Here is a 25505-nt window from a genome sequence, read left to right on the forward strand (position 1 = left end):
CAGATTCATGTCCATTGAATTAGTGATGCTATCTAAGCATCTCATCCTCTGCTGCCCCTTTCTAATTTTGCTTTCAAGCTTCCCCATTATCAGGGTCTTTTCCAATCAATCAGCTCTTCATATCACTTGGCCAATGTAGTGAGGCTTCAGCTTCAGCATCAATCTTTCCAATGAATATTAAAAGTTGATTTTCTTTAGGATTTACTGGTTTTATTTCCTTGTAGTCCAAGAACCTCAAGAGTCTTTTCTAGCACCACAATTCAAAATTATCAGTTTTTCGGTGATCAGCAATTCTTTATATTTCAACTCTCACATATGTAGATGACTACGGGAGAAACCATAGCTTTGACTATATGGCCCTTTATTGGCAAAATGATGTCTCTGCTTTTAACATGCTACTAGGCTGGACATAGCTTTCCACTGAAGGAGAAAGCCTCTTTTAATTTAAAGCCTACAATCATTGTCTGCACTTATTTTGGAAAACAAGAAAATAACCTGTTACTGCTTCTAGTTTTTCCCCTTCTATTTGTCATGAATTAATGGGATCAGAGGGGCTGCCCAAGTGGCACAGTGGTAAAGAATCTGCCTACAATGCGGGAGACCATGGTTTGATCGCAGTGTCATGAAAATCCCTTGGAGGAGGGAATGGCAACCCACTCCAGTATTTTTGCCTGGAGAATTCCATGGACAGAGGAGCCTAGCAGGCTACAATGGGTCAGAAAAAAATTCAGATGTGACTGAGAGACTAACACTACTACCAATTTGATCTGATGGGGCTTTCCAGATGTAGGAGATGGGGGTTCAATCCCTGGGTCAGGAAGATCCCCTGGAGGAGGTCATGGCAACCCACTCCAGCATTGTTGCCTGGAGCATCCCATGGACAGAGGAGCCTGGAAGGCTACAGTCCATCCGGTCACAAAGTCGGACATGACTGAACTGACTTAGTACACACAAAATGGGACTAAGTTCAATTCATGAATCACAGCATGCCAGGCTTCTCTGTCCATCAACATCTCGCTGAGTTCACTCAGACTCGTGTCCATCGAGTCAGTGATGCCATCCAGACATCTCATCCTCTGTCGTCCCCTTCTCCTCCTGCCCCCAATCCCTCCCAGCATCAAAGTTTTTTCCAATGAGTCAACTCTTCGCATGAGGCGGCCAAAGTACTAGAGTTTCAGCTTTAGCATCATTCCTTCCAAAGAAATCCCAGGGTTGATTTCCTTCAGAATGGACTGGTTGGATCTCCTTGCAGTCCAAGGGACTCTCAAGAGTCTTCTCCAACACCACAGTTCAAAAGCATCAATTCTTCGGTGCACAGCTTTCTTCACAGTCCAACTCTCACATCCATACATGACCACTGGAAAAACCATAGTCTTGACTAGACGGACCTTAGTCGGCAAAGTAATGTCTCTGCTTTTGAATATACTATCAAGGTTGCTAATAACTTTTCATCCAAGGAGTAAGTGTCTTTTAATTTCATGGATGCAATCACCATCTGCAGTGATTTTGGAGCCTAAAAAAATAAAGTATGAAACAGTTTCCACTGTTTCCCCATCTATTTCCCATGAAGTGATGGGACCAGATGGCATGATCTTTGTTTTCTAAATGTTGAGCTTTAAGCCAACTTTTTCACTCTCCTCTTTCACTTTCATCAAGAGGCTTTTTAGTTCCTCTTTACTTTCTGCCATAAGGGTGGTGTTATCTTCATATCTGAGGTTCTTGATATTTCTCCCAGCAATCTTGATTCCCCCTTGTGTTTCTTCCAGTCCAGCGTTTCTCCTGATATACTCTGCAAAGAAGTTAAATAAGCAGGGTGACAATAGACAGCCTTTACGTACTCCTTTTCCTATTTGGAACCAGTCTGTTGTTCCATGTCCAGTTCTAACTGTCACTTTCTGACATGCATACAGATTTCTCAAGAGGCAGGTTAGGTGGTCTGGTATTCCCATCTCTTTCAGAATTTTCCACAGTTTATTGTGATCCACACAGTCAAAGGCTTTGGCATAGGCAATAAGGCAGAAATAGATATTTTTCTGGAACTTTCTTGCTTTTTCAATGATACAGTGGATGTTGGCAATTTGATCTCTGGTTCCTCTGCCTTTTCTAAAATCAGCTTGAACATCAGGGAGTTCACAGTTCATGTATTGCTGAAGCCTGGCTTGGAGAATTTTGAGCATTACTTTACTAGTGTGTGAGATGAGTGCAATTGTGCGGTAGTTTGAGCATTCTTTGACATTGCCTTTCTTTTGGATTGTAATGAAAACTGACCTTTTCCAGTCCTGTGGCCACTGCTGAGTTTTCCAAATTTGCTGGCATAGTGACTGCAGCACTTTCACAGCATCATCTTTCAGGATTTGAAATAGCTCAACTGGAATTCCATCACCTCCACTAGCTTTGTTCACATTCCAGGAGTCTGGCTCTAGATGAGTGATCACACCATCGTGATTATCTGTGTCATGAAGATCTTTTTTGTACAGTTCTTCTGTGTCTTCTTGCCACCTCTTCTTAATATCTTCTGCTTCTGTTAGGTCCATACCATTTCTGTCCTTTATCGAGCCCATCTTTGCATGAAATGTTCCCTTGGTATCTCTAATTTTCTTGAAGAGATCTCTGGTCTTTCCCATTGTGTTCTTGTCCTCTATTTCTTTGCATTGATTGCTGAAGAAGGCTTTCTTATTTCTTCTTGCTATTCTTTGGAACTCTGCATTCAGATGTTTATATCTTTCCTTTTCTCCTTGGTTTTTCGCTTCTCTTCTTTTCACAGCTATTTGTAAGGCCTCCCCAGACAACCATTTTGCTTTTTTGCATTTCTTTTCGATGGGGATGATCTTGATCCCTGTCTCCTGTACAATATCAGGAACCTCATCCCATAGTTCATCAGGCACTCTATCTATCAGATCTAGGCCCTTAAATCTATTTCTCACTTCCACTGTATAATCATATGGGATTTGATTTAGGTCATATATGAATGGTCTAGCACTTTTCCCTGCTTTCTTCAATTTCAGTCTGAATTTGGTAATAAGGAGTTCATGATCTGAGCCACAGTCTGCTCCTGGTCTTGTTTTTGTTGATTGTATAGAGCTTCTCCATCGTTGGCTGAAAAGAATATAATCAATGTGATTTTGGTTTTGACCATCTGGTGATGTCCATGTGTAGAGTCTTCTCTTGTGTTGTTGGAAGAGGGTGTTTGCTATGACCAGTGCATATTCTTGGCAAAACTCTATTAGTCTTTGCCCTGCTACATTCCACATTCCAAGGCCAAATTTGCCTGTTACTCCAAGTGTTTCTTGACTTCCTACTTTTTCATTCCAGTCTCCTATAATGAAAAAGACATCTTTTGGGGGGGAGGGTGTTAGTTCTAAAAGGTCTTGTAGGTCTTCATAGAACCTTTCAACTTCAGCTTCTTCAGCATTACTGGTTGGGGCATCGACTTGGATTACTGTGATACTGAATGATTTGCCATGGAAACGAACAGAGATCATTCTGTTGTTTATGAAATTGCATCCAAGGACTGCATTTTGGACTCTTTTGTTGACAATGACAGCTACTCCATTTCTTCTGAGGGATTCCTTCCCACAATAGTAGATATAATGGTCATCTGAGTCTTCATTTTTCTAATGTTGAGTTTCAAGTCAGCTTTTTCACTATCCTCTTTCATCCTCCTCAGGAAGCTCCTTAGTTCCTCTCCACTTCCCTCTATTAGAGTGGTGTCCTCTGCATATCTGAGGCTGTTGATATTTCTCCCAATAGTCTTGATTCTAGCTTGTGATTCATTGAGCCCAACATTTCCCATGTTGTACTGAGTATAGAAGTTAAATAAGCAGGGTGATGATATGCAGCCTTGATGTACTCCTTTCCCAAATTTGAACCACTCCATTGTTACAAATCCAGTTCTAACTTTGCTTCTTGACCCACACAAGGTTTCACAGGAAACAGGCAAGGTGGTCTGGTATTCCTATCTCTTTAAGAATTTTCCACAGTTTGTTGTTATCCACACAGTCAAAGGCTTTAGCATAGTTACTGATGCAGAAGTAGATGTTTTTTTCTGGAATTTCCTTGCTTTCTCCATGATCCAACAAAAGTTGACAATTTGATATCTAGTTCCTCAGCCTTTTCTAAACCCAGCTTGTACATTTAGAAGTTCTCAGTTCATGTACTGCTAAAGTCTAGCTTGTAGAATTCTGAACATTAGCTTGCTAGCATGTGAAATAAGTGCAGTTGTGCAGTAGTTTGAACATTCTTTAGCATTGCCTTTTTTTGTGATTGAAATGAAAACTGACCTTTTCCAGTCCTGTAGCCACTGCTGAGTTATCCAAATGTGCTGGCATATTGAGTGCAGCACTTTCATAGCATCATCTTTTAGGATTTGAAATAGCTCAACTGGAATTCCATCACCTCCACTAGCTTTGTCCATAGTAATGCTTCCTAAGGACCACTTGACTTCACATTCCAGGATGTCTAGCTCTAGGTGAGCGATCACACCATTGTGGTTATCTGTGTCAGTAAGATCTTTTTGTGTATAGTTCTGTGTATTCTTGCCACCTCTTCTTAATATCCTCTCATTCTTTTAGGCTATTATGGTTCTATCCTTTATTGTGCCCATCTTTGAATGAAATGTTCCCTTTGTATCTCTAGTTTTCTTGAAGAGATCTCCAGTCTTTTCCATTCTGTTGTTTTCCTCTATTTCTTTTCACTGTTTACTTAAGAAGGCTTTCTTCTCTCTCCTTACTGTTCTTTGGAACTCTGCATTCAGATGTGTATATCTTTCCTTTTCTCCTTTGTCTCTGACATATATATATATATATATTTTTTTTTTATCCTCAGCTATTTGTAAGGTCTCCTCCGATAACCATTTTGCCTTTTTGCATTTCTTTTTCTTGAGGTGTACAATGTTGCAAACCTCCATCCATAGTTCAGGCATTCTGTTTATCAGATCTAATCCCTTGGATCTATTTGTCATTTCTACTGCATAAGGGATTTGATTTAAGTCACACCTGAGTGGCCTAGTGGTTTTCCCTACTTTCTTCAATATAAGTCTGAATTTGGCAATAAGGAGTTCTGAATGAGATAGGTAATGGGAAATAAATGCAACTGTCTAAATCTAGGAAAAAAATGGATAACTTTTTCCCATTGAGTAAAATCACATTTTTCTCCCTCAATAGTTCACCAAAAAAAGAAATAAATGAAAATTAAAAAGATAAGAAAAAAATATAGATGAAAAGCAGAATGAGTGTATTAACTCAGAGATAATTTTAATAATAAATGAATTAACAGCTAATGACAAAAATGCATATAAATTAAGTAAAATTTAATGAAATATTGGTATATATGTGAAAAAGGCAAAGACAGAACCCCCGAAGAAATTCTTCCGTTACTTGTTTATAATACCATTTATACGTTTTCGTTAATAATGTCAGAGTCAACTTCCCACTCCACCCCAGAAAAGTTATTTTTTTTTTCAAGTAAAGGCACAAATGATTTCAAGTAAAGCCAAATAAGATATGAAAAATAAACGGTTTCCTGTGAATAGTTCCAAATAAGATTGTATCTCATAGAATGCATCCCACCAATGTGGAATGAACTCTACTAAGTGAATTTCAGTAAAAATCCTTCAGGGCCACCATTTACAGGTCTACTTTCCCACTCACAAGCGTTATTGATTCAGGCAAAGAAAAAGTAGATTCTACAACACCCAGTCATTATAGTGAAGCTCAAAAAGAGGCAAAAAGATAAAAATCACTTTACACCAGGATAAAATAAATATACTTTTGTGATATAACCACATTAGCCATAGTCGGAAGAAAACACATAGTCGGAAGATTCAAGTGTGTTTGTGCAAGAGAAACAGAGAGAGAGCTACAGAAACAGAACAAAAAGCAAGAAACCTAAAAATCCAAGTTAGATGAAAAGTTTTAAAATGCAATATATATAGCACATGAAAATGTAGAATTTCAGGCAGAAAATAATTTTTGTGCCTATAGACATTAGGATTTTTGCCCATGGACATGAAAATTTCAGTATTCTTCTCTCACATTAAAAAAAAAAAAAAAAAAAGAGTGAAAAATCATGAATTGTCATATTTTTCTGAAAAGCCTAAACCATGGCAAAGAAATACCTAATAAAGATAAAAAATGGCTAAAGGTGAAAAAACTAAGACAAAGCATGCATGTTGTTAACTAAAGGGCAGCTAAAGTTATTACATTAGTTGAACATGACCACATGATATTTAAAGAGTTAAAAATAATAAGAGGTATTATTGTAAATTAAAAATATAATTTCCATTACTTAAATTGTTAAAATTTTAAAAAGAACAGAAGATTGAGAGATAAATTTGTGAATAAAAGATAAATGATGTAGAGAAACATCTAAAATTGAACTATTAGGAGTTTAGAAACAGATCACAGAGAAAACAAAGAGGAAATTATTAAAGAAACAACACAATCAAATATGCTAGAGATGATGAGAGATGCACAAATATGCAAAAAAATAAACATAAACAACTTTGTAAGGGACAGAATACCAAGGTTAAATAGATCGTTCATAGAACCATTTAAAGAGAAAAATGAGATTAAAGGATTTGAATCAACATCAGATTTTTAATTAACAAGATGAAACAAATTTTTAATTTCATCTATCTGAATGAAAGGGACCCTTCTCTTAGTTCATTAATGGAAGAGGGCTTCTCAAAGTGGACATGAAAGGAATATTTAGAGATCTAAATATAAATGAAAAAGGGAAGTCTCTTGAAAGATCAGTGAACTATTGCTGACATTTTTTAAATTTCTAAATTATGTGAGATGTGGTTACAGAAAGAGAAAATTTATAATTATTACAAAATTTGCTTAGTATAAGGAAATATTAGTGTTAAAATTAACACCCTGAAGAATGTTCTCACTACTGGCACTTCAGGTAATTTGTATACATTGCCTGAAAATATAAACTTTATCTTTCTCTTCCCCTTTTCTGCCCAGATTACACTATGTCTAGACTAGGAGCATTGTGAGTCTTAACTCTACTAAAGATTCTCAAGGCATCACTTTGCTTTCAGAATAATGTTATTGTGTATGATTACACAGAACCTCAATTGCTGTGATGTTCTCATTTGGTACTGTAGGGAAAGAGCAATTTAGCCAACATGGCGTGGTCAGTCTCTCACCCCATGGGCTCTCACTCTTGCCCCATATTTTGTAAATAATGATTATGTAACAGCTGAGATCAGTTATAGTACAGTGCATGTAGAGAGCATCACAAGGTGCTCGCTTGGCCACAAGCTACTTTTGTTCTATGAGCATATATAAGCTTCACCTGTAAAGGCCCAGAAGGGTCACGTGAGGTTATGTTGTGCTATGTCTCCTGCTACAGCTGCAATGCCAGCCAGGAGAGAATAATTGGGTCTGCAGTTCCTACAGCTCCTCGCATTTTCTTCCAGCCTCTTTACTTGTGCCTTGTCTACCATGGGTTCAGGGAACAGTGCAGACAGTGGGATATAGCAAGACAATTGGTACAGTGAGCAGAATCAAGACAATTGATGGGGTGGTCGGAAGCAGGTAGAAGAGCCTGGGGCTCCACTGGATGGAGGAAGTCAGTGGCCACCCTATAGCATGTGGTACCATGTGGCTGTGATTCTCTCATGGTAAGCTCCAGCGGAAGACTGCGAGGCAGTGGACAGTTCACCAGATAGCATTGAAAAGGCATTACAGACACGGAGTTCCCATTTGCCGAACAAAGTTGCATGGACTGCTGCTGGCACTGTGGTGTGGATTTTTCTGATGCCCTGAAGGTGAGTATGGATAGTTGTCTCTGTGATGCCACACTGGTGTGCAATGTGCAGAGATACTTGGAAGAACTACAGCAACATATATTAATGTTAGAGCAAGAACCTCGTGGCTCTGAAGAACCCATCTCTCACAGTGAACCTGTAAGTGATGGTGAAGATGAATGTTATGGGACTGTGGGTCCCTGCTTGGAAGTGAGGCCCATTGTGCAGCAGAAAGTGACATATGAGCAGCTTATGGCCCCAGGGGGGCATCCTCGATGGGCTCCCAACATGACTGGGTCACGATTTATATTCTCAGGTGGAGTTGGTTGACTTGGGTATGCAATTTCAGCAAAATCTAGGGGAGCCCTTGGCAGTATGGCTCTTGCAACTTTGGGAAACACGGGTGTACAGCATCATGTGTTTTCAGAATGAGGTAGGATGGCTGGTATCTATAACCACTCACCCCTCATTGAGACAAAGGTTGCAGGATGTTAGGCAGCTCATGCAGGGTGTGCCTAACCAAACACACACCCTCATGGAACAGATTAACTCTGCCATCCATACCATGTGATCAAATGCAGCAGAGCTCTCAGATACTGTGAATAAATGGCATACCTATGTTGAGTTGACCCAAGTGGTGAGAGAACTGGGCATGAAGCAGTCAATCTTTAACCCAAATACTCAAGGCCCAGATGACGAGTGTTTTACTGGCAGCATATTAGACACCATTTTGAACAATGCCCCGTCTACCTGTTTTGGATCCCTGACTGTTATTCTTGCACCCTATGTTGGGTGCCCCATCTATGAGGTGAACTCAATGATGGCTAGCTTGGTAGAACTGACAGTTAGTGGCAGGGAAAGTGGACTAGAAATGTGAAGATGCTGAAGAGAAACTAAGCTGGTAAAGGCCCCATCTGGGTGACAAGAATGAAAATATGGGGTGGTTTGCTGGCAGCAGGACTTGACAGATTTAAAATTGATAGCCCAGTGGTCTGCTCCTAGAGCTGCAGAGGCAACTGAGATCAGAGCAGTTTATCAAGTTTGGGAAGCACCCACAGCAAGAGAAATGGGTGGTTCAGTTCAAAGATTACATGGCACCCATGGATGTTTCTTTCAATGATGCCCTTTTCCACTTTGAATAGGGCTCAGCCCAAGGTGCCCTCCTGAAGAGCCCAAGCAGGGACGGGAGACCCTATATAGAACTTGCAATTCTCTTGTTACCAGCTAATGTATAAAGGTGTGGCCCTAGCTGACACTGGTGATGAATGTAACCTTGTTTACAGCAAGCCAGAAGCTGTGTCCTAGATGTAGAACAGTGTACTGTAAAGGCTGTGTCCTGTGATGTAGATTTAGTAGAACAGTTACTGTAAAGGTTATGTCTTATGATGAGCTACTAACCTTTGTTTTTCTTGTAAATTTAGAACAGTGTGAAAGCATTTGGGATCACGTGGGTGGGCTGTGAATGCTGCGAAGGTCCCCTCTTTGAAGGGTGAATCTGGTGCCTATGGGGACTTTTGTGGGTCCTTAATAAAAAACCCTGCAGGAGTAGAGTTGCCCCTCTGGAGGCTTTCCTGCAATTTCACAAGGACAAACAGTGGACTGGACTTAGCTGTGGAAGATAAAGTGTGGTGATTTCACGCTGAATAATTCTCATAAACACACAAGATTATGAGAGACAATACAGGGAGAGCTCGAGGAGAAGCAGCTCCTGAGAAAACGCTGAGTGCATATTTTATTGGTAAGTTATCTTGTAATCTTAAGAGCAGTAAAGCAAGACAGAGACCAGAACTCATGGGTTAAAGAAGCTTCCTCCTGTAAGTCTGGAGGTAATTGCATGTGAGTGGTAAAGAAAGGCCTTTGAAGATAAGGGGATTTGTTCTGCATGCAAAACAGCATCTAGCTAATGCTGATGTGTCAGACAGAACATCTAACTTAAGGGTAGGGGAGAGCAAGCAAGGAAGAGGGAATGAGTAAGATTAAATTCCAGGAGACATTTCTGAGAAAGCATTAAAACATGGTTCCCACAATAAAGGCACTGCACATGCAGAAGGTGGCTTTTCTAGCCCCATGAGGATAAGGACTGCAACATGAGTTCCAGGAGATACCTGGTAGTGAGTATTGCTATGTATTGGGGATGTAATTGCTCTTGTATCTACTGCTGTTGCAAGATGTAAAGTGTTAGCATTACTCACCAAGGAAATATCATGGGAGATGAACTGCACATAGATTGTGAGGTGAGAGACCCTGAAGGGGTGGAGGGTAGGGAAAGAGCAAATTAGCCAAGATGGTGTGGTCAGTCTCTTGTACCCCAAGGCCTCTCATTCTTGCCCCACATTTTGTAAATAATGACTGTGTAATAGCTGTGATCACTTCTAGCACGCTGCATGTGCGTCACAAGGTACTCGCTTGGCCATGGGCTACTTTTGTTCTATAAGTATATGTAAGCTTCACCTGAAAAAGCCCTGAAGGTTTGTGTGTGGTTATCTTATGTTATGTCTGCTGCTACGGCTGCTGTGTCAGCCAGGAGAGAATAAATGTGTCTGCAGTTCCTACGGCTCCCCACATTTTCTTCCCAGCCTCTTAGCTTGCACCTTGCCTACCATGGATTCAGTGAAGTGTGCACAGTGAGACATGGTGAGTAGGATCACCAAGATAACTGTTAAGGGTTTTCTTGTGTTTTCTAAAAAATGCATCTGGGGAATCAGCCTTGCGACTTTGTTAGTCATTACCTTGATATTCTAGAACTTTGAAAGTCATGAAAAGAAAGATGCTTTGGTTTTGAGAAAGAAATATGCCAGAGAAGTTCCATTAGTTCCCACTGATGAGAGATCCAAATAAGGACCTCTGACTGGAAATAATAAGGAGAGATAGACAATGAGAAAAAGAAGAAGAGAATGAGATTTAAAAACAATACAAAATACCAATTTATCCTTGAGAAAATGAATCACAGATTTACTTGAGGAAAGGGCTATTATCTGTGGGAGCAAGGGACTTCTTTTATAAAGGATGAAAGCAAATTTATGGAATTTTTGCAGTGATATTGTGGTTAAATCACATACAGTATATTATGTTAATGTGCATTGTAAGCCTGGTTGACAGCTAAAAAAAGGATAAGGTGAGTGCTTTATTGACTTAGTGTAAAGTGTGGCTTTGGATTGAAGAGAATTCAAGTAATACATTTCAGAAGTAATACATTTTTCTGAAGGAAAAATGAAAGAGACTTCGAAATGATCTTGAGAGACTTGAATTTCCCATTTAATTTGCACTTGGCTTCCCTGCTCAGTTGGTAAAGAATCTGCCTACAATGTGGGAGACCTGGGTTTGACCCCTGGGTTGGGAAGATCCCCTGGAGGAGGGCATGGAAATCCACTCCAGTATTCTTGCCTGGAGAATCCCCATGGACAGAGGATCCTGGAGGGCTACAGTCCATGGGGTCGCAAAGAGCCCAACACGACTGAGTGACTAAACACAGCACAGGCACATATATGGGCTTTCCTGGTAGCTCAGACAGTAAGCAATCTGCCTTTAATGCAGGAGACCCATGTTCGATCCCTGAGTCAGGAGAATGAGATGGCTATCCACTCTGGTATTCTTGCCTGGAGAATTCCATGGACAGAAAAGCCTGGAAGGTTACAGTTCTTGAGGTCTCAAAGAGCTGCACATGACTAAGTGACTAACAGTTTTACTTTCAGGCACATATTTAGGAAGATGTTCCATAGGGGGAAACCAAAAACAAACAAACACAGGAGATTACAGAAATATCTCTAGTCCTGAGTAACAAACATACTGTGTCAATAAAGAAACAGAGGAGACAATGGCACCCCACTCCAGCACTCTTGCCTGGAAAATACCATGGATGGAGGAGCCTGGTGGGCTGCAGACCATGGGGTCACTAGGAGTCAGACATGACTGAGTGACTTTACTTTCACTTTTCACTTTCATGCATTGGAGAAGGACATGGCAACCCACTCCAGTGTTCTTGCCTGGAGAATCCCAGAGACGGGGGAGCCTGGTGGCCTGCTGTCTCTGGGGTCGCACAGAGTTGGACATGACTGAAGCAACTTAGCAGCAGCAGGAGTAAAAGAAAAGACAGTCAACTCGCACTTCCTCTTCTTCATGCTCATCCTCATTAAACAAAAACAAACAAAAAGCTAAAACATCTAATTTCTCATCATTACTCTATCTCAGTTACAGGGGGATGAGATTTTGGATTCTGCATTCCAGATTTCCTGCAAATTCTTTCTAGAAAAAGACATAAATCCCAAAGAGTTATTTTACCTAATACTAACACTATTACTGCTAAGGTGGCCCTCATTAAGAATTAGCCAGAATAGTACTTACTTCTACCCTTTCACAACAATGAATGTTTTCCTTGGTAACATCATTCAGAATTGAGAGGAGTCACTTCCCTTTTAAACTGCTTTTTGTATGCCTTTTAGGAATTTTTCTCATCTGCTTGTTGTTAGAGTTCTGCTAAAGCTCCACTCTATTATTTTACCCAAAGGCCACATATAGTATAAGAAGTATCTTCTAGTCTTATTTCATCTGTTACATGTTTTGCTGAAAATATTCCAAACTTTGGAATCATTTCCTAATATACATGCAATCTTTAATTTTTGACAATAGGGTCTTCAATGTTTTGTTTCATTTGTTACTCTAACTTTCATACCAAAGTTTAATTTATATTAAGTTTACTGTAAGCTAATACTTGAATATTCTAAGCACTATCACTATGAAATCAACTTCTAAAATGAGTGAATTGGAAAAATTCTCTAACTTGAAATACAGACACAAATTTCTTATTTTAACATTAAGAATAATTAGGAATATTTAGAAATGATTCTTTTGGCATCTCAATTTCCTCATCCATAAAATATATGCATTCAGCAAGGTACTTTGTGAGGATACCTACAACTCTAATATAATCCAAATCTATTTTAAATCCCCAACAGTGTGCAATGAAGTATATCATCAAAAATGGTTTGTTATCAAATAGTCCAAGACTCATAGAATTTCATCTGTTCCTCTAGGAAATTCAAGTGGCACCTTAGCATACTAAAAACTTTGAGAATTACAACAGGAAAGAACCTGTTCAGAATAACTATGTGTAATTCCCATTATTATCAACAAAACATTTAGAAACCATAAATCTCATGTGGCAAATCTCTCTCAAGTATTTCCCATTCCTTAACTCTGACAAAAAGCTAACATGTGTTGTTTTTTTTTTTTTTTTAATATCTACGAAAATTTCCCCTGATAGTTGAAAAATTATTTCAATGGTCACAATGAAGTGGTATATGCTATGAATGGGATGGAGCATAATGTCACTTTATTTCTCCAAGCAGCAGGTGTTCATCAGGGACTTCAATATCAAACAAAAGTAGTGGATAAGGGTATAAGAAGGTGTGGCTTTGACAGAAATAATAATTCAACTGCTAATGTTGGGTGCAACATACCCTCTGCACAAACTTTATTAAGCATGCAATTATTCACAGATTAGGTAACAAGTATAACAATGTAGGATGTAAATTCTAATTAGTTCTTAAAAACAAGCTCTTTTTGCAATTCATTTGATCTTCTTTAAACAAAGTCTCAATTGGAGAGTACTCAAAGAATTCTAAATTGCAACACATTGATATTAAACTAACATTTTTATTTGCTGACTTAACCTCTCATTTCACCACACATTAGGGACTGACTTTTACTGAAGGTAAACTTTATAGCTTCAATGTTGTAAAATTCTAAAATTAGGGTTCAGAATTTGGGGGCAATAATCAAAGAAATGTGAAAATGAAGGTACAAGCCACAAATTGCATATATGTTTTAACTTGAATATTATTAAGTTTCTTTTAAAGTACTTATAAGAAACAGTGTAGTTTGTGCATTCTTCAGGTACATTGAAAATTAGCCTATCTTAAGATAGCCCTTTCAAAGTGTAATAAAGAAATGAAGCTTTCAGAAATATGTCACAAGAAACAGTAGAGAAAGTTCTCCAATAATGATAAATTTCCCACCTTTCAGTTCACAAAGTAGACTGTACAGATACAGCTACCTGCAATTTGAGTATCTTAGGGGAATTATCATAAAAATAATTACATTTTTGATGCATATGAAAATGTTATCCATATCACCATTTGGAGGATAAAGTGAGTAGTTAGAAGATAAATGTGCAACTTCTGGGTTGGGGGGGTGGAGGCAAAGAATACAGCATTTCTCCATAATCACCAGTGGAGGTATCTTTTCTATAACGTGCACTTCCCTTTACTCATCTCCAATATCTTAGCACTCTGTGTTTGCCACACCTAGTAGGCGATGGGGGGAAATCCTGCCTACAGCTGAGATTATCTTGCAATTTAGGGATCTTGAAGTAAAAATTAAGTTGATTTACAGAAAACACAGGAATGTGATTTTTTCTTGCATACCCAAGTTTTTAAGTTAAAATACACGTCCACGTCCTTTTAACTGCTCTTATCTTTCAGTTCAGTTCAGTCGCTCAATCATGTCAGATTCTTTGTGACCCCATGGACTGCAGCACACCAGGCTTCCCTGTCTATCGCCAACTCCAAGAGCTTGCTCAAACTCATGTCCATCAAGTCAGTGATGCCATCCAACCATCTCTTCCTCTGTCATCCCCTTCTCCTCCTGCCTTCAATCTTTCCCAGCATCAGGGTCTTTTCCAAAGAGTCAGTCACATCAGGTGGCTAAAGTATTGGAGTTTCAGCTTCAGCATTAGTCATTCCAGTGAATATTCAGGACTGATTTCCTTTTGGATTGACTACTTTGATCTCCTTGAAGTCCAAGGGACTCTCAAGAGTCTTTTCCAAAACCACAATTCACTGAAATTCCTGAAACATCACCTGTTACCTTAACATCAACTAAAGAGATAATTACACAGGAGTTGATAGCACACGCTGTGACCTCCTCCCTCACACTTTTTTAATAAACCCTTCCCTGAAAGCCACTGGGTAGTTAGGATCTTTTGAACGTGCGCTGTCAGTACTCCTTTCTTGGTCCTTTAAAATGTACTTTCCTTCACCACAACCCAGTGTCAGTATATTGACTTTGCTGCCCATCAAATGAATGAACCAAATTTTGATTCAGTCACACTGTCAACCATACAGAAATCCCTGCTACTCCAACCGCACGGAGAAAAAATTTGACTCAAGCTGACCAATAAGAATATTTGAGTTCATGGCCTAATAATTAATCCAAAGATGATCAAGGCATAGCAGTGGCAAGCAGAATCTTCTTGTGATTTTCAAGGATCATTGGAAGAATTTGAGTATCCTATAGTACAAAACGTACTTTAATATTTATTGTAAGAGACGCAAGTGCAAGTGATGATTACATTCATTATGTAGAAGAGTTTTTCTGGAAATGAAGTTGATTTCAATGGGAGGACAAATCAAGAGACAAAGAGAAAGACAGGTTGTTTCTCAAATTAGCATTCACTTGGCCTTCCAAATACCAAAATCCAATAAATCTCCCTTGACTTTTAAAATTTATTTAAAAATTAATTTGTGTTGTTTTTTTATTAATTAAAATCTAAAACATGCACTGATGATGGGTTCAGAATGATTTAAGTATCTTCTACATATTAACCCAGTAAAAAAACAAAGTTAGGCTCAATACAAGATTGTCCACGGCTGTCACTTCATTCGTGTCCAGCTGCTTGCAACCCTGTGGACTGTAGCTCGCCGGGCTTCTCTATGCATAGGATTTTCCAGGCAAGAATACTGGAGTGGATTGTCATGCCCTCCTCCAGGGGATCTTCCCAGCCCAGGGATCAAACTTGCATCTCTAGTGTCTCCTGAATTGGCAGGCAGATTCTTTACCACTAGCTCCACCTGGGAAGCCATGCAAGATTGCCTACTTCTTTTCTGTTTACCAGCACCCTTAGCCTTTCAATGGGTCAGGCTTCCCCGGTGGCTTAGAGGTGTGTCTGCCTCCAATGTGGGAGACCTGGGTTTGATTCCTGGGTCGGGAAGACCCCGTAGAGAAGGAAATGTCAACCCACTCCAGTATTCTTGCCTGGGAATCCCATGGACAGAGGAGCCTGGTAGGCTACAGTCCACTGGGTCTCAAAGAGTCGGACACGACTGAGCAACTTCACTTTTTTTCACTTTCACTTTAGCCTTTCAAATGAATCTTTTACTATACATTAAAAAAGACTGATGGTAAATGACTTTATATCAGAATTATTGAGCTCCATGTTCACTTCTTTTTTTTCCAATTGTTATACTCTTCAGGGTCCCTTGGACTACAAGGAGATCTAACCAGTCCATTCTAACGGGGGTTAGTCCTGGGTGTTCTTTGGAAGGACTGTTGCTAAAGCTGAAATTCCAATACTTTGGCCACCTCATGCAAAGAGTTGACTCATTGGAAAAAAACTCTGATTCTGGGAGGGATTGGGGGCAGGAGGAGAAGGGGATGACAGAGGGTGAGATGGCTGGATGGCATCACCAACTCGATGTACATGAGTTTGAGTGAACTCCGGGAGTTGGTGATGAACAGGGAGGCCTGGTGTGCTGGGATTCGTGGGGTAGCAAAGAGTCGGACACAACTGAGCCATTGAACAGAACTGAACAGAGTATTCAATTATCTAATTTTTTATCTAATAATATCTGATTAACTATTTGCTTATTCATCTTCCTAGAAATAATGATGGTCATATTCCCCAGACTGATCAAATCAATTAATACATATAAAATATTTTTAAAACTGTACGGCATCACATAAATAGGAAATTTAAAATTGTTTTTAAATTATGAAGTTAATAGAATTTAATAAAATTTTAATAGGAAAACATTTTAACTCTTCTTCTCCTGGTAATTACTTTTAATAAACATATTTTCAAGGCTTTTTATTACTATCAGGAAAACAGAATGCACAGATCTCTATCATTATACCATGTAATAAAATTGTAGTTTAATTACCTGACAGTTTGAGTTGATATTTAAAATGAATTTTTAATATTCTGCTATATTGATTTATATTTTGAATTGTGATTTCAAATATTATTCAAGTATGCAAATTCTTTAACTCTCATTTTCATTGAACAACTGTAGGAAGAATTCTAATTGTAATGCATATCATGCTTGTTTATGTGAATATGTGGTTTTGCCTCAGAGAAATTATGAATTACTTTGCTTTTAGTGAGAAAGTAATTTGAGCACAAAGATTCAGAAACTAGGTGAAAATGGAAATAAAACATCTTGATTATCTAAGTGGCCTTAAGGAAAAAGTCATAGTATATTATTTTTTTGTGTTTCAAAACATAATGTTGTTGCACATGTTACATTTTAGGAAATATAATGCTACCTATAATATAATTAAATTGATTATGTTCTTATGTATTAATATAACATATAAGTATATATGTGCTATTCACAATGGAGAACTAATAAAAGCACATGTGTATGTATATGTATCTAACTTCCTATATTCTAAATCTGGCTGTTTCATTTGACCTTAAATGAACTGGTTGTACACATTTCCATTTCTTCAATATTATTTGTATAAATATTTTCTGAATTCTTACAGAATTAAGAAGTAGGTTTAGGATTATGTGAGCTGGAGAAACATCTGACAAACGTTCCACAAATTACTAGTTATGAAAAATGTTAGTAGTTGATTCTCCCAAACTCTATAAAGCATCCTTTTTAAGCAAAATCTTAATAAATAAAGCATCCTTATTAAGCAAAATCTTCAACATGCTAATCTTTTAAAAAATCACTTGAGGTAAAAACATACCATTTGTTTTAATTAGCCACAATAAAATATAAATATATTTTTACAATCCCAAAGTTTTGTTTTCAGCAAAGTCCATTTGTTTTTATATTTAAAATGATAAAACTGTTGTGGGGAGGCAGACCCCTTCCAGGGCCCGAAACTGGGCTCTTGTCTAACACTTGGAAATGAATTGTCCGAGGAGACACATATGCTGACAAAGCAAGAGATTTTATTGCGAAAAGGTACCCGGGTGGAGAGCAGTAGGGTAAGGGAACCCAGGAGTACTGCTCTGCTGCGTGGCTCACAATGTCGGGTTTTATGGTGATGGGATTAGTTTCTGACTGGTCTTTGGCCAATCATTCTAATTCAGAGTCTTTCCTGGTGGCACATGCATCACTCAGCCAAGGTGAATGCTAATGAGAGGGATTCTGGGAAGTGGATGGACACGCAGTGTCTCCTTTAAACCTTTCCCAAACTCTTCCGGTTTTTGGTGGCTTATTAGTTTCATATTCCTTATCAGGATCTCATGTCATAAAGCAACTCATGCAAATGGTTACTATGGTGCCTGGCCAGGGTGGGCGGTTTCAATCAGTGTGCTTCCCCTAACAAAACAATATTTTCTTTGAGTGAAATATGAGCAGGAATCATTTGAAATCAGTGAAAGGGCCATTGTGACACAGAGATTTGTTTCTTGAGAGGCCATTCATTGCAACATGCAACTAGTATACCCTAAGTAATCAGGAGAAGAGGTTGAAGGGGGATCTGAAGAGTTTGTTACACCCATACAAAATACTGTTAGTACATTTTTTGCTACTGTTACTAGCTAACTCTTCTGTGGGCAAACAAATTTAATCTGAAAACCACACTATGAGGTGAGTGTTAATTTATATGCTTTTTATGTAGAAGGACATGGAGGCACAGATGGAGCTCATTTGTAGCAAAATGGCCCCAGCATTCACACTTCCGCCCACTGTGCTCTTCCCCTGCTGCTCCCTGCTCATGCAGCCAGGAAGGAGTCTTGTAGAGAGTGACAAATGGAAATAGCAAAGGAGAACATAATAAAGGAAGAATGAGGAAGTCTACTTCAAAGTGAAAGATAAGGTGTGTTAATTTTCAAGAATCTAGAGATAACCCACAAGAATAGCCAGAGTAGCCTCTGCAGTACCAGAAGAACAATCATATATTTGTTCAAACTCTACTGAAGTAGAAATGAAAAGGACTCAGAAAAACCTGCAAACAAATAACGAGAGACCAAGTGTAATGTGAGATGTGAATACTCTTTTGAGACAGAATATATGACAGAGGTCAAAGAGGACTAGCTAGGTAGGTCACAACTATGACTCCTTTTGCTCCTGCCTAATAGGACTTCTAAAACCAGCTTGAACATCTGGAAGTTAACAGTTCACGTACTGCTGAAGCCTGGCTTGGAGAATTTTGAGCATTACTTTACTAGTGTGTGAGATGAGTGCAATTGTGCAGTAGTTTGAGCATGCTTTGGCATTGCCTTTCTTTGGGATTGGAATGAAGACTGACCTTCTTCAGTCCTGTGGCCACTGCTGTTTTCCAAATTTGCTGGCACATTGAGTTGCAGAACTTTCACAGCACCATCTTTCAGGAATTGAAATAGCTCAACTGGAATTCCATGACCTCCACTAGGTTTGTTCATAGTGATGTTTTCTAAGGCCCACTTGACTTCACATTCCAGGATGTCTGGCTCTAGGTGAGTGACCACACCACCCTGATTATCTTGGTCATGAAGATCTTTTCTGTACTGTTCTTCTAAGTATTCCTGCCACCTCTTCTTAATATCTTCTGCTTCTGTTAAGTCCATACCGTTTCTGTCCTTTATTGAGCCCATCTTTGCATGAAATGTTCCCTTAGTATCTCTAATTTTCTTGAAGAGATCTCTCGTCTTTTCAATTCTGTTCTTTTCCTCTATTTCTTTGCATTGATCACTGAGGAAGGCTTTCTTATCTCTTTTTGCTATTCTTTGGAACTCTGCATTCAGATGCTTATATCTTTCCTTTTCTCCTTTGCTTTTTGCTTCTCTTCTTTTCACAGCTATATGTAAGGCCTCCTCAGACAGCCATTTTGCTTTTCGCATTTCTTTTCCATGGGGATGGTTTTGATCCCTGTCTCCTGTACAATGTCATGAACCTCTATCCATAGTTCATCAGGCTCTCTGTATGGAAAAGGCAGAGGAACCAGACATCAAATGGCCAACATCCACTGGATCATCGAAAAAGCAAGAGAATTCCAGAAAAACATCTATTTCTGCTTTATTGACTATGCCAAAGCCTTTGACTGTGTGGATCACAATAAACTGTGGAAAATTCTGAAAGAGATGGGGATACCAGACCACCTGACCTGCCTCTTGAGAAACTTGTATGCATGTCAGGAAGCAATAGTTAAGAACTGAACATGGAACAACAGACTGGTTTCATTTAGGAAAAGAAGTACATCAAGGCTGTATATTGTCACCCTGCTTATTTAACTTATATGCAGAGTACATCATGAGACAGGCTGTACTGGAAGAAGCACAAGCTGAAATCAAGATTGCTGGGAGAAATATCAGTAACCTCAGGTATGCAGATGACACCACCTTTATGTCAGAAAGTGAAGAAGAACTAAAAAGCCTCTTGATGAAATTGAAACAAGAGAGTGAAAAAGTTGACCTAGAGTTCAACATTCAGAAAATGAAGATCATGGGATCTGGTCCCATCACTTCTTGGGAAATAGATGGGGCAACAGTGGAAACAGTGGCAGCCTTTATTTTGGGGGGTTTCAAAATCACTGCATATGGTGATTGCAGCCATGAAATTAAAAGACGCTTACTCCTTAGAAGGAAACATATGACCATCCTAGATATTATATTGAAAAGCAGAGATATTACTTTGTCAAAAAAAGGTCCATCTAGTCAAGGCTATAGTTTTTCCAGTGGTCATGTATGGATGTGAGAGTTGAACTGTGAAGAAAGCTGAGCACTGAAGAATTGATGCTTTTGAACTGTGGTGTTGGAGAAGACTCTTGAGAGTCCCTTGGACTGCAAGGAGATCCAACCAGTCCATCCTAAAGGAGTTCAGTCCTGGGTGTTCGTTGGAAGGACTGATGTTGAAGTTCAAACTCCAATACTTTAGCCACCTCGCGCGAAGAGTTGACTCATTGGAAAAGATTCTGATGCTGGGAGGGATTGGGGGCATGAGGAGAAGGGGATGACAGAGGATGAGATGGCTAGATGGCATCACCAACTCGATGGACATGAGTCTGAGTGAACTCTTGGAGTTGGTGATGGACAGGGAGCCCTGGCGTGCTGTGATTTATGGGTTCACAAAGAGCCAGACACGACCAAGTGACTTAACTGAACTGAAATAGAACTTCAGTATGTCCTGAATTCACAATGCTGAAAACTGAATACTAATTTGAATGTTAAACATTTGTAATAATTTCTGTAATTCATTATGATGACAAATTTCAAAATTCACTAGAGAAGCAAAAGGTTTACCTATTTAAAACCTAGTCTGCATGTCATTTTTATGAATTTATCAGACATTACAGATTATTTTGCAAATTGTTCATTCATTTCTTCTCTCCATTCATTACTGGCAGTTTCATAAATCAGTGATGCTTTTCATAGTCTTTATATATATATGATAGTCTGTTTTAATATAAACAATTGTTGGAATCAATCAATGTCCATTTCAGGAAGCTTCTTGTCTGAATCCAAAGGCACAGCTGTGTCTGTACCCTGCTCAGGAGCCTGAGGGCCCGGGTTGTCTCCTTTTCCATCCACTGGTCCATTCTGCTCTGCATTTTTTTGCTCCTGTTTTGGAGGTTCCACTTTGGGTTTGGGCTTTGAAATTATAGGGCTGCAGATACTCATCAGCTCTTTAATTTTAGCTTCAATCTCTTTTGCCTTGACAACTGGATCCATGGTCAGACACTGCTTGTTCTGCAGATTCAGCTGGTTATTCATCCACTCCATGGCCTCATTCATGCTTTTTTCCACTTTTAGCATGTCAGCAGCAACCAAATGATCATACTGGTCCTCCTTGGTTTTGAAAGAGCTGATTACTTTCATATACTGTTGAATTTGTTTCCCTAGATCATCAAATAATTTTGGCCTTTCTTCAGATTCCTGGAATTGCATCTTAATAGGCTGACCTAGATTTTTTAATTCAGCCAATTTATCAACGTAAACTTGCTTTGGCTGGTCTTCTCCATCCTCATACAACCAATTTTCAGTATCTTCTAGTTTCAAGGTAAAATTGTTACGGTCATCTTCACTCACAAACTTCTCATATTCACCACTCAGCTTGTCTCTCATTTTGTACACACATTCTTCTACTGCATTCTTAGCATCATCCCTCTCTTTCTCTAGTTTATCCTGCATGATCATCTTACCCTCATTTTCAATGTATAAGCTGAGCATCTCTCTGTTTATCTGCCATAAGGGTTGATTCTCAATTGGCAGGTCCACAGTATTGCTCTTCACTTTTGCCTTCTTGGCTTGAGGTGGTTGGTCCATCTTTTTGTCTTTTGATCCAGCTTGAGAGGTCTCCATTTCTTCAGACTCCACCCCATTTTCTGGTGGTGTCTGCTGCTGTTGCTCTTCAACATGTGGCTCCTCCTGGTCCAATTGCATCTTCTCTTCCTCCTTTGCATTCTGATCTGTTTCCATCGGTTCCTCATTTTCCTCAAACTTGTGCACTTCCACTAGAGATGCACTGGACACACTGAAAATGCCATGGACATTTACTCGAACCTTGACTTTCACTTTTGAACTGAAGCCATCAGACTGAGGAGTGACTTTCTGAACTGAGAACTGAGCTATAGCAGGATCTGGATAAGGCAAATCTTGAGGAGAGCTATAATAAGCCTCAAGAGTGAAAGGTTCCTTTCTATAAAATGTGAGTACTTTAGAGAAAGGAGCAGCATGATTTTTCGAAAAGACTTCACAGTCACTTGACCCTTCTTCAGCTGGAGAATTCCATCTCAGAGATATTGGATATGGCACTACATCAGTGATAGAAAATTCTCTGACTTTGAAAGCAGGCGATAAGATTGAACACTGCAATGCACAGCCTCGAGTAACAGCTTCATCAGCATTTAGTGTTGTACTAATTTCTTTACCAAAAAATTTGCTGATCTTCTCTTTCACTGCAGGGATTCGTGTTGCACCACCAACTATTTCCACTGCATAAATATCTTCTTTCTTTAAGTTTGCCTGTTTCAAAACACTACGAAGTGGTGGCTCCACTCTAGCTAAGAGATCATCACACATCTCCAGAAATTTGCCTCTATTCATAGTTCCAGAAACATCAACATCATTCATAAAACATTCGATGCTCAAAGGAAGGTCTGAAGCATTTGCGCTCATCAATTTCTTGAGTTTCTCACACGGATTTTGGACTTTATGTCTAGCTTGTATTTCTTTCCAAATTCTTCACAAAAATGATATACTAGTACCTCATCAAATTTTCTGCCTCCCAGTGTTGTGTCAAATGCAGTGGCCAGAACTTTATGTTTTCCTCTATTAAATGCACATACAGAAACTTGATAAGAAGAATCCCCCATGTCTACAAAAACTACATTTCTTGGTTTCTCTTCTAAGGCAGGAAGATCTTGTTTATAGATTCCATATGCAAGAGCAACTGCAGTAGTTTCATTCATTAATCGCAGACAATTGAGACCAGCAGTCTGTGTTGCATCCATCACTGATCGTCTTTCTGCATCAGTATAGAAACAAGGAACCGAAACAACACAGTCCACAACAGGCTTCTTAAGAACACTTTCTGCTGTCTCCTTCAGTTTGGATAAAAGCATGGCAGTCACCTGCTCCGTGGTAAAACTACGTTCCTCCTCCATGTATTTCACCTTTATACCTGTTAACCCAGTGGGCAACTGCACAATATCATATGCAAGTTTGGATTTTTCTGCCTCCACAAATGGATCAGAGAATGCTCGGCCATGGAATCTTTTAATCTTTGGACTGTGTTCTTTGCATTGGAAATTACCTGGCTTTTAGCTGCTGCTCCAATTGAGCAATTCTTAGCTCCAAAAGAAATGCAAGCCAGCGTGCAGCAGTCACTGTACTGATTAGCGATCATTTCGATGCTGCTGGCGTGGGCTACAGTGACGCAGCAGCTCTGGTCTATGCCCAGATAGTAGGTGTTGCAAAAGGGCATCAGAGGGCAGACACACTGAAACCATACTCATAGAAAACTAGTCAATCTAATCACACTAGGACCACAGCCTTGTCTAACTCAATGAAACCAAGCCATGCCTGTGGGGCAACTCAAGACGGGTGGGTCATGGTGGAGAGATCTGACAGAATGTGGTCCACTGGAGAAGGGAATGGCAAACCACTTCAGTATTCTTGCCTTGAGAACCCCATGAACAGTATGAAAAGACAAAATGATAGGATACTGAAAGAGGAACTCCCCAGGTCATTAGGTGCCCAATATACTACTGGAGATCAGTAGAGAAATAATGCTAAAGCTGAAGCTCCAGCACTTTGGCCACCTCATGCAAAGAGTTGACTCATTGGAAAAGACTCTGATGCTGGGAGGGATTGGGGGCAGGAGGAGAAGGGGACGACAGAGGATGAGATGGCTGGATGGCATCATGGACTAGATGGACATGTGTCTGAGTGAACTCCGGGAGATGGTGATGGACAGGGAGGCCTGGTGTGCTGCGATTCATGGGGTCGCAAAGAGTCGGACACGACTGAGCGACTGAACTGAACTGAACTGAACTGATGCCCATCACCAACATGGTGCCGGCTACAGCTCAGGCTCCAGCCCAAGTCCCGCTGGCAAGACAAGACACGGACCCCAGCGGGGCTGGTGTGCAGAAAGCTGGCCGTGTGGGATAGGGGGACCTGGGATAGTGGGGGACGTGCGAAGATCCACACGAGTGCCTAGGGTCTTGGAAAGAGGGCCGTGCTGAGGGCACTGCTCAGGCCAGCTCCGGCTCAGTGGCCGCACAGTGGGCGCCGGTATTTTCATAGTCTTTTAAGATAACTATTCTTTGTACTTTTTGATCTTTGTACCACATAAGTCTATTAAAAGTTCAAAAAATAAAATTTAAATATAAATACATTTTAAAATAAAATAATAAGTATTAGCTGTTTCCTGGCTTCCCTCATAGCTCAGCTGATAAAGAATCCACCTGCAATGCAGAGACCCCATATTTGATCCCTGGGTCAGGAAGATCCCTTGGAGAAGGGATAGGCTACCCACTCCAGTAGTCTTGGGCTTCCCTGCGGCACAGCTAGTAAAGACCCTGCCTGCAATGTGGGAAACCTAGGTTCAATTCCTGGGTTGGGAAGATCACCTGGAGAAGGGAAAGTCTACCCACTCCAGTATTCTTGCCTGGAGAATTCTGTTTTCTTATGGGACACAGATTATTCTAATTTTCATTTATCTTTTAATTAAAATAAAGCTATTATTTTAAAATTTTATGGAAAGTATTAACTTTTTCTTAATGTTTTTGATGCATCTAGAATGACACCACACAAATTGTTTAACTGGAGAAAATTTTGCTTAAAATTTAAATTATTAATATATATATTAACAGACAATTCAAAAAATATTTTAAATCTAAAAACCTCAGTATGCTTATTCTATGTAAACAATAAAATATTACCAATATGTTATCAATTGCATTCCTCTTTCTTAAACCCAAAAGTAGATACTCCTGAAATTTTTTTTTTATATTTTCACTCCTAAACATTCATTGTTTAGTTTTATTATATATGTATGCAACATGGAGAATTACTACTCAAAGGTGTTCTAAACTAAATGTCACAATCTGGGGTTTTTTAGAGCATATGAGTAATACTAATTTGAAACCTAAACTTACCTTGCAGACCCTGTCTATTCTTTCTCTAATGGTCATTAAAATTCAAGACACATTTTAGGGTCTGTTTTTTATTTTGGTTTCTGCTTTCTATTTTCTTTAGTTTTCTTTCCTTTTATTTTTGCTCTGAACTATATGGATTTCAATTTATTAG

General features: G+C 39.3%; 1 pseudogene; it reads right to left on the minus strand.

Moving 5' to 3' along the window:
- Positions 1-21173: 21173 nt before the first annotated feature.
- On the minus strand, positions 21174-23676 carry LOC138074828 (heat shock 70 kDa protein 4 pseudogene; annotated as a pseudogene).
- Between the last annotated feature and the right edge of the window lie 1829 nt (positions 23677-25505).

Source organism: Capricornis sumatraensis, chromosome 1, assembly GCF_032405125.1.
Source record: "Capricornis sumatraensis isolate serow.1 chromosome 1, serow.2, whole genome shotgun sequence".
Classification (NCBI taxonomy): domain Eukaryota; kingdom Metazoa; phylum Chordata; class Mammalia; order Artiodactyla; family Bovidae; genus Capricornis; species Capricornis sumatraensis.